The sequence below is a fragment of the Lathyrus oleraceus genome, chromosome 5, assembly GCF_024323335.1.
Source record: "Lathyrus oleraceus cultivar Zhongwan6 chromosome 5, CAAS_Psat_ZW6_1.0, whole genome shotgun sequence".
In the NCBI taxonomy this organism is placed as follows: domain Eukaryota; kingdom Viridiplantae; phylum Streptophyta; class Magnoliopsida; order Fabales; family Fabaceae; genus Lathyrus; species Lathyrus oleraceus.
Window position 1 is genome coordinate 390,309,291 of NC_066583.1, and position 14,540 is coordinate 390,323,830.

At 39.6% G+C, this 14,540-nt stretch overlaps 1 long non-coding RNA gene across 1 annotated transcript; it reads left to right on the plus strand.

Annotated features, from left to right (window-relative positions):
* Positions 1-4,243: 4,243 nt before the first annotated feature.
* Positions 4,244-5,302, plus strand: LOC127085018 (uncharacterized). Its single transcript, XR_007788886.1, has 2 exons — positions 4,244-4,414; positions 4,513-5,302. It is a non-coding gene; the product is annotated as an uncharacterized LOC127085018 (long non-coding RNA).
* The last annotated feature ends 9,238 nt before the right edge of the window (positions 5,303-14,540 follow it).

The window sequence follows — 14,540 nt, forward strand, 5'->3', positions numbered from 1 at the left end:
TGCAAAGTTTGCCATTGAGCATGGTGCAACTACTGGTTTGGGGAAAATGATCAAGTTGGAAGATAACAAGTCCCGTGCTAGCATAGGGTATTCTTCTGGTGCTTCTAATGAGCGTGGGTTGTTCCAGAGTGGAGGTTTTATCCATACCGTTGAAGATCAGGAAGTTGCTGCCATTGTTGAAGATGATGAAGAGGAAGACCTTGGCAACTTTGTCATACCCGGAGGAATCTGCAATAATTGGGTCGCTGTTGATGTTCCAACAGTTATCCATAAGTCAACGTAATGTTCTTTCTTTCCTGATTCATATTTGTTACTCAAGTAGTATATGCCATACTCTTTCTTTCCTGATTCATCTTGTTGACCCAATACACATCCCATGGAATCATCAAGCACGGTCAGGTACATAATCAATGGTCTCCCTTCAACAGGCGGAGACAGAATCGGACGCTCAGACAAATATTCTTTGATACTGTCAAAAGCTTTCTGGCAATCCTCGGTCCAATCATGACGCTGATCTTTTCGCAGGAGCTTGAATATAAGCGCACATGTGGCCGTCATGTGGGATATAAATCTCGAAATGTAATTCAAGCGGCCAAGAAAACCTCAGACTTGCTTCTCAGTTTTGGGCGCAGGCATCTCTTGTATTGCTTTGACCTTGGCAGGATCGACTTCAAGACCTCTCTCACTGACAATAAAGCCCAATAACTTGCTGGACTCCAAATGTACACTTGTTCGGATTCAGGCGGAGTTTATACTTCCTCAAACGCTGGAAAAGCTTCAACAAGTGTTCTACATGTTCAACTTCCGTTTTTGACTTTGCAATCATATCATCAACATATACCTCAATCTCCTTGTGCATCATATCATGAAACAAGGTAGTCATAACACATTGATACGTGGCTCCAGCGTTCTTCAAACCAAAGGGCATCACTCGATAACAAAATGTTCCCTAAGGTGTGATGAATGTTGTCTTCTCCATATCCTCGGGTGCCATCTTAATCTGATTATAACCGAAAAATCCGTCCATAAATGAAAAGATATTGAATTTAGCCGTATTGTCTACCAACACATCAATGTGTGGCAGAGGAAAATCATCTTTTAGTCTAGCTTTATTCAAGTCATGGTAATCCACACACATTCGGACTTTTCCATCCTTCTTAGGCACATGCACAATATTGGCCATCCATTGAGGATATGTAGAAGTCACCAGAAACCCCGCATCAATTTGCTTCTGAACTTCTTCTTTAATCTTCACTACCATATCAGGATGAGTTCTTCTGAGCTTTTGCTTCACAGGCATACACTCAAGCTTTAATGGCAAGAAATGTTGCACGATATCAGTATCTAGACCAGGCATGTCTTCATACGACCAGGCAAAGACGTCGACATATTCTCGTAGCAACTCAATCAACCCCTTCTTAACAGACTCTTCAAGGAGTGCCCCAATCTTTACTTCACGAATGCAATCTTCAGACCCCAAGTTGATTGTTTCCTGATTCTCGAGATGCGGCTGAATGATCTTCTCCTCATGCTCAAGCAGACGAGTGATCTCATCAGGAATCTCTTCAACATCATCTTCTTCCGCCTCAAATACAGGGAACTCAAAGTTGGGAGATGGTGTTGGATCATTATGTTCAATGGGTTTGATTAACCTGCATAATGATTTTGAGTATAAAAGAGATTTTAGAATTCAAACAAAGCAAATCATTATGCAGATGAAAAGATTGATTTTATTCTCTTTTTTAGGGTTTTATAGTGATCACCAATTTCATGCAAAAAGCAAAAAAGGAAAAATAACTTTGGAAAAACAAACATTTAACATATGATTATTGAATGAATATCATTGTAATAATCAAATTGTGCCAACAATGTCTTCGCTTCTCCTTTTGGCATGGGAGAAGGGTTTTAAGTAAAATGAACACATTATGTTGACTTATGGATAACTGTTGGAACATCAATAGCGACCCAATTATTGCAGATTCCTCCGGGTATGACAAAGTTGCCAAGGTCTTCCTCTTCATCATCTTCAACAATGGCAGCAACTTCCTGATCTTCAACGGTGTGGATAAAACCTCCACTCTGGAATAGTCCATGCTCATTGGATGCACTAAAAGAATACCCTATGCCAGCACATGACTTGTTATCTTCCAACTTGATCATTTGCCCCAAACCAGTAGTTGCACCATGCTCAATGGTCAACTTTGCATCATTATAGGAGACAAATGAAGAAAGTCCTTTTCTTGAAGGCTCAGAAATAGATAAGGCTTGGAACTGAGTCCCAACCTCATCCTCAACGTCAATATAGGAGAAAGAAGATAGATAACTGACCAAGAGAGCCTTCTCTCCCCCTATCACCACCAACTTTTTATTCTTTACGAATTTCAATTTTTGGTGTAGGGTGGATGTCACGGCGCCTGCCTCGTGAATCCATGGTCTGCCAAGCAAAGAATTGTAAGACGGATCAATATCCATGACCTGGAAAGTGATCTGGAAATCACTAGGTCCAATCTTGATCGGGAGTTCTAATTCGCCGATCATAGTCTTGCGTGATCCATCAAAAGCTTTCACAACCACTCCACTCTGCCTCATGGGAGGCCCCTGATACGAAAGTTTAGCAAGAGTGGATTTTGGCAACACATTAAGCGATGATCCTGTGTCCACCAACACATTGTACAAGGCATCATCCTTACATTTTATTGATACGTGTAAAGCCAAATTGTGGTCTTTTCCCTCCTCGGGAAGATCAGCATCACAGAAGCTCAAATTGTTGCAAGCGGTTATATTTGCAACAATGCTATCAAACTGCTCTATTGTGACATCGTGGTCCATGTATGCCACGTCCAACACCCTCTACAACGCTTCACGGTGTGGCTCAGAATTCATCAACAAAGATAAGATAAATATCTTTGATGGAGTTTGTAGCAGCTGATCAACAACAGTGTATTCACTCCTTTTGATGAGCCTCAGCATCTCATCACCATCCTCTTTCAAAATGTTAGACTGGCCAACCAGGATAGGAGTGTTATTGTTCTTGACAGCAACATGGTCAACAACAGGAACAGGATTATTTGAAGAAGAAGTCTCCACGGGACCGGCAGGATTAACAACAGTTCTCTTCACAACATCTTCATGGGATTTCGACGGAGCCGAGAAAACACGACCACTACGGGTCACACCATTGACGTTTGAAATGCTCATCACGGAAGTTGAGGGCAACAACACCTTCTTCCTGTCCTCCATCATAACTACGTAATATCGGTAGGGAACAACTTTGTCCGACACATACGGGACGGGGCCCACTGGCTTTATCACAAGAGCTGATGATACTTCCTTCTTGCTGCCATCATACTTGACAACAAAAGGCTCAGGAATTTTAAACACAAGAGTAATTACATCAACTTCATCCTCATTACGATTCTGAAGTATCTCAATCATTCCCTGATCGATCATCTCTTGGATGTCCTTTCTTACTTGACGGCATCCTCTCTCATTGATAGTGCACACCTGGCGCCTATCATGGTCATGCTCGTAATGACTGTGTTCACACAACAGCTTGTGCATCTCGACCAAAGATTGCCATATGTCATTCACATACAGGACTTTGTACTTGCCAGGGCATCCCTGGACCATATTAACAACTGTTTTCCCATGCTCGGGCAATGGGTTCTTCTTCACGTTCGGACCTACGTCCTCAAAAAACAATATCCCACTTCTCACAAGGTCTTGCACCTTGGTCTTTAATGGGTAACAGTTCTCCACGTCATGTCCGAGAGTACCGAAATGATATACACAATGAAGCTCTGGCTTATACCACCACTGAGGGTTGGTCGGTACAGCAGGAGGATCTCGTGGAGTTATTAGCTTCCTATCAATCAAGGAAGGACAAGCTAGGGGTGTTCATGGTTCATGAATTGCACTGAACCAAACCACATTTATAGTTCAGTTCAGTTTATAATAACTATTTCAATAAAAATACAGTTAACTGCTAAAATGGTTTCAATTCAGTTTAAAACTAGTTTATAACTGGTTTGTGTCTATAAACTAGCTTATAATAAAATTACAATTATAAACCAATTTTGTAATGTGCTCTCTTTTAAAATCAATTTTTGAAATTTATAAAAAATAATTAATTTAAAATTATTTTTTTATTATATTTGAAAACATTTATTTAAAACGGTAAATATAAGGGTGTTCAAGATTCGTGGTATGAATGTAATAATGTATGGTGTGTTTGGACAATATGGTAAGCGGTGAATATAAGGGTGTTCAAGAATAATTTTTTGAGTTGTAAGCATGTAAAACGTAGTGGAAGACGTCAAGAGGCTTTCTTGGAACTGGGTCTGGCTGATCTTTAGAACAAAAGGATTCTGATACTCCTTCTCCAAGTGGGAGGCCAATCCCATTGCGTGCTTTGGTATGCCTTGACTTATAAAGATTAAAGGAGTTATTTAATACTAAAAGTTTGTTGGCATGGAGGTTGTATGTGCTGATTACTAGTGGACATCTTTGCAGTATAAATGATGCAGCGACTGAAAGTATTAGGTGCAGAGCTGGGTTGTTTACCGATTGCAGAAGTGGGGTTGTTGCTGGATATGGGATGATTATGCTACTTGAAGACCTGCATAGGATCTGCAACTCTATTGCCAAATTAATCTCTCTAAGTATATAAGGGAATATATGGGGGGATTGGATGGTTTAGAGCTGAGCTGCTTTTGGGGAATATTAGTCATTTTTATACAATTGAATGAGGTCTTGCTTTGAAATTTGATCATTAAATTTGTTGTTTCTGATATTATAATTGCAGGATGAGTATGCTGCTCGTAACCTTGTGCTTTAGTTCATAGTTGAGTCTCATGTGGTGTGTGTTCTGGGTTAACTGGTTTTAATGAAGGCTTGGATTCCCAAAGATAATGGTTGTTGTGAAGGAGAGTGATGTCAATGATTATTAGGGAGTATTGTTAGGCTTGTAAAGCTTGGAGCAGATATTATAGTGAGAAGAATTTTGCTTTTCATTTCATGTAAGGATGAGTTGTCTTGCTAGTTTGGTGGGATAAAAATTTCAAAAGGCATATGACTAGGATTGATTTTTTCTGGTTTTCCTAGTCTTACTGAAATATCTGGATTTGCTTGGTTTTATTCTGGTTTTCCTAGTCTTACTGAAATATCTGGATTTGCTTGGTTTTATTTCTTTTGTAATATGTGAGTTCTCTCTCATTTGTTAAGAGAAATGTACTATTGCGCTTCCTGTGCCTTGTTTTAATGAATTTTCTTTTCATAAATAAAAACTTCAGTGTTATGTTAATTTAAGTACTCTGTTTCAATTCAGACAATAAGACCCAACTTCTACTTTACCAAACACCTCTTTTATGAGTATTTTGTGAGGGTTGAGAAAAACTAACTGTATCTGAAGTGATGAGTTTCTCTGCATAATGCCTTTCCTTTTCTAGGGTAACTCTGTTAATGCAGTGGTAATGCTTGTTACTTTCCATTAGAAATTCTTTCTTGACGTGAATTGAAGTTAATTGTCATCCATTTTCAATTTTCTGCTCTTTAATTAGGAACTTAATGGATGAATTAGTTACTAACTTACATTGTAAAGATAATTTGTACATTTTATGTAAAGAAAATTTAATGTAAAGAAAAGAGTCTAGAATCTATGTAAGGTTTGAAAGGTATATAGGAAGTTTGAAAGAAGAGAGAATCAAACACAGCCAGTGGCTGGTTCCTGTGTAAAAAACTAGGAAAGAGGAAGATCTCTTGATGATTCTGGCTTCAATAGTAAGTGAGGATCTGCCACGCAGGTTAAGTTTAGCTTTTATATTACAGGCCAAGACCTTTCAAATCACACGGCCTGTATCATACATGTCTGAGGAATTCTAAATTATATTTTTTTTAATGAATACAAAAAAAAATTCAATTTTTTTTTTAGAATACAAAATATTTTTTTTCTAAAAAAACTATATATTTTTTTATAATTTTATTTTTATTTTTCATAATTACAAATATTTTTTAATTTTCATTTTTTTTCATTCTCAATAATTCTTCTTCTTTTGATAAAAAAACTATTTATATAATTAAAGAAATGTATAAAAAAAAACTGGTTATGAATTTGAATTATTTGATTAAGGTGCAATGCAATTCAGTTTATTAATATAGTTTGGTTAATCATATTATTGCAGACCCTAAGCTAAGCAACCTGCAGCAACTAATTCACATCTAATTATCCTAACTCATTTTCTAAATAACCTAACAGATTACTAACAGAAAACTATAACTTTTTAACCTCAACCAACACAAAACTGAGGGGTCTTCAGAATATAAATTTATTGATCTTCACCCTCATCTTCTTCAATCTTTAAGATTCACTCTCCTTCCTCAAATCTCTACCTTTTCAATTTTTGGATTCATCATTCTGTTTTCATTATTCATCTTCTGCAATCGAGCTCAAATCTCCTGCAAAACTTTATGCTGCATCAAGATATTCCATTCAGTATCATTAGTATCAACACAAGGAAGAAGGGAGCGGAAGAAAACATAGAAACATAATTGAGAAATGAGGCGTACTAGTTTGCAATCAAGGCGTCACAACGGAGTCGAAACAAGAATTGGAGAGGAAGCGGCTACGAACACCATATGATTCTTCATACTGCATCAATACCATTCAGTCTGCGTATGCATCGTGTTGGCGTATCCTTCACGCTGCACAAAGAAGAAGGCTTATCCGTCCGTCCAGATTCCGCATCCAAATATCACAAATCAACCATCCAAATATCACAAATCAACCATCCTTCACGATCGGTTCCACAACCTCACATCAATCACGTACACAAGCAAGGATTCAGAAGAACAGGGAAAGAAGAATCGCAGAAACACAACAAACTCGAACGAAGGAAAAAGAACCGATAACTTGCGATCATCGCGATGCGGAATCCGTTTGGTGAGTCTTTGGTTGGCTTCATCCATGATTCGTTCATCTTCAGGAGCCTCCGAGGATGGCGGTTCCGACTGTGATTGGTTTTTTGATGAACCCCTAAATGAAAAATCCGACCTCCTTCGTATTTCTCGTTTGAAACGTGGAATTGAGGAAGTGAAACGCGAATTGAGCTCACTCTTGGCTATGCGGTTCATGATTTTTGAGCTATGAGCTTTCAACAACCCATGGAGACTTTGAAGGATCCAGGTCATACGATCGGCGACGCCGGCGGAAGAGTTTTGAAGGGAAGAGTTCGTATAGTGGCGGAACTGTTTGGCTTGTTCATGTAATCCCGATTCAGAAGGGTTGGAGATTGGGCTTCGCCCTAGCAACTGCACGACCCAAACTTTCCTTGCCATGGCTTCTACACCCCATTATTCCTCTATTCGCAACCCCCATGGACATTTCGTTGTGATTTTCTTTGGGGGAGAGATTCTGGGCCTGAGGCCCATTGGCTGAACCACCGGTTTCCCTTGTTTATGCACACCACTAATTCCTGGTTTTGTACCCCATTAGCATTTAACTTAATTAATGTCACTTAGGCTAATCTAAACTTTTAGGATTTTATTACGTTTATAAATTTAATTAGAATTCTCTAATGTTCATCTCATTGGTACACAAGGAGGAATCAACTACAACCATACTTTGACTCGTCGTCAACTTGGGTTCCCCTTGACAGACAAACCTAATAACACTCAGTTAGAAGGTCTTTTCTATCAAGAGGGTAAAAATCCCCAACATTTGAAGCAAAAGATGGTGCATGCTTGACATAACATGCATAGGAAAGGAAGATCTGAGTTTGGTCCATGGAACTGTGTAGCTTTGGAAGCTTACACTCTTTGGGTGAAGAAGAGAGCTTTAGAATTGAAGATGATGTATGCTTGTGAAAGACCTATGTCTTTGGTTGTGGCTAAGTCATCAACTCTCCCTAACCAAGATGTAGAGGAGTTGGAAGACGCACTCGCCAAGATGAAGCAATAGAAGGATATGTGGGAAGATTGGTTCCATGCTTTGAGCTGAAAGCATGAGGACTTGCATCCTGAGTCTAAGGATAAAGACACGCTTATTGAACTTCTTGAAGACCAAGCAGTGAAGAGACAGAGAGATCCAGAGGGTCCATCTCCCTCTAGTACGCCTCAGCCTTCCGGTGCTTGGAAGAATATTGTTGATCAGTTTGTCCTCGATAAGGCTCAGATGAGGACTTCTTTTGAGTCCGAGATTCGACGCATCCGAAGGAAGTACGCGCCGACAGCCAGATCATCTAACACTGTTGTTAAAGGATCCTTAGGATGATTAGTTTCCTTTTCTCTTGTACTTGTATTTTGGTTTCTGAAATTGTACTCAGTGTAATCCTTCCAAAATTATATGAATAAAAAAGATTTTTATGGTCAATCAAATTGTTATCATATATTTGCAAATAAAACAGTATGTTCCTTGAAAATAAAAATAATCAAAACATTGCATTTCATGCATCATTTGCATAACAGGTTTTCTCCTGCCATATGTCTTATTGGTTATTCTTCTGTGCTTCAGCCAAGCTGACTCACCGATACAACACTCACACCAATCAACCGAGAATCATGGAACATTTGGAACAAGAGAACCGAGAGTTGAAGGATGAGATTGCTCATTTGATTGCCATGATGGAGTTTGTTCTAGCTGCTCAGAATCGGTCTTCTCCAACGCCTGCAACTCCTCTTCCTCAGAGGACTGTCATTTCAGAGGTTGCTACCTCAACTGTGCCTGCCACTCAGTTTGCTGCGACTATGCCTGCCGGATTCCCGTGAGGAATGCCACCGAACTTTGTGCCTGAAAGGTTTGTGCCTACCTTTGCTTCTATGCCAGCATCTAGCCCAATCATGTTTGTTCCGCCTCCAGTTGTTCACACTCTACCTCGTGTCAAGGACACCATATACCATTCTGAGCCATCTAAGGGTCTGGATGTTTATGAGAAGATGGACGAGATGAAAGATCAGTTCCTTGAGTTGCAAAAGGAATTGAAGACATTGAGAGGAAAATATTTGTTCGGTAAGAGTGCTGTTGAACTTTGCTTAGTGCCAAATGTCAAGATCCCGATGAAGTTCAAAGTCCCTAGCTTTGAAAAGCATAAGGGAAATACTTGTCCACTTAGCCACCTCGTCATGTATGCCAGGAAAATGTCAACACAAACTGATAATGATCAGTTATTAATTCATTATTTCCAAGATAGTCTGACTGGTGTTTCTCTGAGGTGGTACATGGGGTTGGATATTGCAAGTGTTCGCACGTTCAATGATTTGGGCGAAGCTTTTGTGAAACAATATAAGTACAACGTGGACATGGCGCTTGATAGAGACCAGCTGAGGTATATGTCTCAGAAGGACAAAGAGACATTCAAAGAGTATGCCCAGAGGTAGAGAGAGCTTGCTGCTCAGATTAATCCTCCATTAGAAGAAAAAGAGATGACCAAGATTTTTCTTAAGATCCTGAGTTCATTTTATTACGACGCATGATTGCTAGTGCCCCCAGTGATTTTACCGAAATGGTAAAATATGGGGATAAGGTTAGAAGAAGGAGTCCGAGAAGGACGTTTATCTAAGGAAGAAGTATCATCGAGCAAGAAATATGGAAACCGTTTCTCTAGAAAGAAGGAAGGTGAGACCAATGCAGTGTCAATAGGGAGGTAGAGGAGCCTCATATTAAAAGAAATCCGCAACCGCGTCAACATCATCACCAAGTTTCATCAGTTATTCCATTATTTTCAAACAATCAATCAATATCAGTTCAACAACAATGTCAACAACATCCGCAACAAAGAACAAACAACTACTACAACAACAACAATAACCAAATTTCAAGAGGAAGAAGGTCTCTTTTGACCCTATTCCTATGTCATACGCCGAACTTTATCCGTCTTTGGTTCTCAAGAACCTACTTCAGCCAAGAAATCTGCCACAAATTCCAGAACCACTTCCATGGTGGTATAAGCCCGAACTCTGTTGTGCCTTTCATCAAGGAGCTCCTGGCCACGATATTGAAAACTGCTACCCATTGAAGTATGAGGTACAGAAGCTAGTGAAGAGTGGGATGGTGTCCTTCGAGGACCGTGCGCCGAATGTGAAACCTAACCCATTTCCTGCCCATGGTAATTCCTCTGTTAATATGGTAGATGGTTGTCCAGGAAATTTCTGAGTGTTCGATGTGCGACGTATTCATCGGTCCTTGGTAGAGATGCATAAGACTTTATGTACAATCAGTGATTGTGAGCACGGCCATGACGGTTGTGCGATTTGTAGCGTAAACCCCCGTGGGTGTTTGATCATCAAGAGAGATATCCAGAAGTTAATGGATGGGAATGTAATCCAGATTCAACAGTCAAGGGATATAGATGATGTGAATGTGATAGTACTAGTGTTTGAGACCCCGGAGCGGGTAGTGATTCAGTTTGACAACAGCAGTAGCAACATCGTCAACAGATTGATATCGGTTAGCGGGTCCAGTCCCGTATGCATCCGATAGAGCTATTCTGTACCAGTATAATGCTACAATGTTAGAGAAAGGTCAAGAGGTTTAGTTTCCTACGACCAATTCTGTTATGAATATCGTCTACATTGCGAAGATGACCCGTAGCGGTTGTGTGTTTGGTCCGGTATTTCCAGAGGTGGTAGAAGATGTGTCTGTTGGTAAGAAGGTTGATGTGCCTGTGGTGAATCCGGTTAGTGCTCCAATGTGTCAGTCTGGTGAATCCAACAAATTGAAGCCTAATAATGATGATGAGGTACTGAGATTAATAAAGAAGAGTGAATTTAATGTGGTGGAGCAACTACTCCAGACTCCTTCGAAGATTTTGGTGTTATCTCTGCTGATGAATTCTGAAGCGCACAAAGAAGCATTGCAAAAAGTGTTGGAACAAGCCTGCGTAGAGCATGATGCAACTGTGGATCAATTTGACCACATTGTGGCTAACATCACTTCCTGCAACAACTTGAGCTTTTGTGATGAAGAACTTCCCGAGGAAGGCAGAAATCACAATCTAGCACTGCATATATCGATGAATTGTAAGGAAGATGCGCTGTCAAATGTGTTGGTTGATACCAGTTCTTCTTTAAATGTACTCCCCAAGTCAACTCTATCAAGGTTAACATATCAAGGCACCCCGATGAGATACAGTGGCGTGATCGTCAAAGCTTTTGATGGTTCTCACAAGACTGTCATTGGTGAAGTGGATCTTCCAGTCAAGATAGGTCCGAGTGATTTCCAAATTACTTTTCAAGTAATGGACATCCACCTACCTATAGCTGCTTGTTGGGAAGGCCATGGATACATGAGGTTGGAGCTGTGACATCCACTCTACATCAAAAGTTGAAATTTGTAAAGAATGTCAAGCTTGTCATTGTGGGTGGAGAAAAAGTGTTGTTGGTAAGTCACCTGTCGTCTTTTTCATATGTGGAAGCTGAGGATGAGATTGGAACTCCGTTCCAAGCTCTATCTATTGCTGAAGTGAAGAAAAATGAGGCACCCATGTCCTCTTTCAAAGACGCTCAGAAAATTATCGAAGATGGCTGTTCAGATCAGTGGGGCCGTATGGTAGAGGTCGTCGAGAACAAGAACCGAGCCAGATTGAGATTTCAACAAGGGTCATCTTATGTCAAAGCTGAAGATATGCAACCTAGTTTTCGTAGCGGAGGGTTCATCCATGGTAATGAATAACACTAAGCTGCTGTGATCGAGGGTGATGAAGATGAAGACTGCACCAATTTTGTGACGCATGGAAATCATCAATAAAATACAATTCTATTCATCCACATCTATGATGTTTTTATTTTTACTTTTTGCTTTTCTGAAAATGGTAATCACAAAAAACATAAATAAATAATAATTGTCCATCTGCATAATATTTGGTCACAATTCACTTCTCTAATATCAAAATATCAAATTATTATGCAGGATGGTTTCTAAACCCATTGAATACAATGATCCTTCTCCTTCTCCAAACTTTGAATTCCCTGTGTTTGAGGTTGAGGAAGAAAGTGATGAAGAAGTGTCTGATGAATTGTTTTGTCTACTTGAGCGCGAGGAAAAAACCATTCAACCATTCGAAGAGCAGATTGAGTTAGTCAACTTGGGTTCCGAAGATGATGTGAAGGAAGTCAAGATTGGGTCTCAACTATGTCCAGAGGTTAAGAAGGGGTTGATTGATCTTCTTCGAGAGTATTCAGATGTGTTCGCTTGGTCCTATCAAGACATGCCTGGTTTGGATTCTGAGATTGTGGAGCATAGATTTCCGTTGAAGCCAGAATGCCCGCCAATCAAGCAGAAGTTGAGAAGAACTCATCCTGATATGGCAGTGAAAATCAAAGACGAAGTGCAAAAGTCGATCGATGTCGATTTCCTTGTTACTGCTGAATATCCGCAGTGGGTGGCCAATATTGTGCCTGTTCCGAAGAAGGATGGAAAAGTCCGTATGTGCGTTGATTATAGAGATTTGAACAAAGCTAGTCCAAAAGATGATTTCCCTCTGCCACACATTGACATGTTGGCAGACAATACAACTAAATTCAAAGTCTTTTCGTTTATGGACGGATTTTCCGAATATAATCTTATTAAAATGGCACCCAAAGATATGGAGAAGACCATATTCATTACACCCTGGGGAACATTCTGTTATAGAGTGATTCCTTTCGGTTTAAAGAATGATGGTGCAACCTACCAGAGAGCTATGACCACTCTTTTTCATGATATGATGCATAAAGAGATCGAAGTCTATGTTGATGATATGATTGCCAAATCAAGTGATGAAGAAGAACATGTTGAGCATTTGTTGAAACTATTCCAGCGTTTGAGGAAGTACAAGCTCCGCTTGAATCCCAATAAGTGTACATTTGGTGTTCATTCTGGTAAGTTGTTGGGCTTTATTGTCAGCGAGAAGGGTATAGAAGTTGATCCTACCAAGGTCAAAGCAATACAAGAGATGCCTGCGCCCAAAACTGAGAAGCAAGTTAGAAGTTTTCTTGGCCGCTTGAATTATATCTCAAGATTCATATCGCATATGACTGCCACGTGTGCGCCTATTTTCAAGCTTCTTCAGAAAGATCAGTCTTGTGATTGGACCAAAGATTGCCAGAAATCTTTCGACAATATCAAAGAGTATCTGCTTGAGCCTCTGATTCTGTCTCCTCCTGTTGAAGGAAGACCGTTGATCATGTATTTGACTGAGTTTGATGAAAGTATGGGTTGTGTTTTGGGTCAGCAAGACGAAACTGGAAAGAAAGAATATGCTATTTACTACCTCAGTAAGAAATACACCGACTGTGAGACTCGATATTCTATGCTTGAAAAGACTTGTTGCGCATTGGCTTGGGCTGCTAAGCGTCTGCGTCAGTATATGTTGAATCATACCACTTGGTTGATATCCAAAATGGATCCAATCAAGTATATTTTTGAGAAGCCCACTTTAACTGAGAGGATTGCCCGTTGGAAGATGTTGTTATCCAAGTATGATATTAAATACCGATCTCAAAAAGCAAGTAAAGGTAGTGTCTTGGCTGACCATTTAGCTCACCAACCTATTGAAGATTATCAGTCAGTGCAGTACGATTTTCCTGATGAAGAGATCTTGTATTTGAAAATGAAAGATTGTGATGAACCATTGCTTGAAGAAGGTTCAAAACCTGGTTCCCGTTGGGGCATGGTATTTGATGGAGCTGTTAATCAGTATGTGTAAGACCCTAATTTTGACCCTAAGATCCCTCATGGCATCATATCATTGTTCATTTGCGTTTGCCTCAAGGATCCTAGCAGCTTGGCTCCTTAACCCTAGGGTTAGGACTTGTGTGAGTTGGTTTGAGAACACCAAGCATGCTTGAATTGTATATTATTGCTTTTCTTATTTTGTTTACTAACCAAAAGCACAAAAATATGTCACTAACTTGTTTTGTTTTGAAGCTCAAGCAGTCATGTGATCCAAGGCTCCTAGGAGGCTCCTATACCCATTGAAGTGGCTAGATGAAGATGAAAGCAAGCATGAAAATGGTTCCCAAAGCTCTTAATCATCATATATGTCTCCCAAGTATCTCAATTTATCAATTTGATCAAGATAAACCAAAGGGCTTGAGGCTTGTTTCCCAAGGAAACCCTAATTTAGTTGTGCATTGATTGTGCCTTGCTCATGAAGAAACCTCAACTATAATCAAATTCAATTAAGGGAAGTCCTTTCATTCATAATTTTATGCATGTATGAGCCTATGTGAGTATCCTCAATCATTCATTCATCAAGATTTTATGCATATATGAGCCTATGTGAGTATCCTCAATCATTCTTTCATCCACTGAGACCTAACGTTTGATGTGTTTGTCAAATGATGATGACCCCAAGATAAAAAATGTTCTAAAGAACCATATGAACAAATTTTATGTTCATAAAAAATTCATTTGAAACTTGGAAGGTCATCATTCATTTCAAAACATTATAGGTCATTTTGACTGAAACCCTAATTTTAGGTCAACTTCCCAAGGATCTAACTCCTTCATTTTTTAAGATTTTGAGGTGAGACCAAGTGAATTGGAAATTTTAAGATGTCTACTTCAA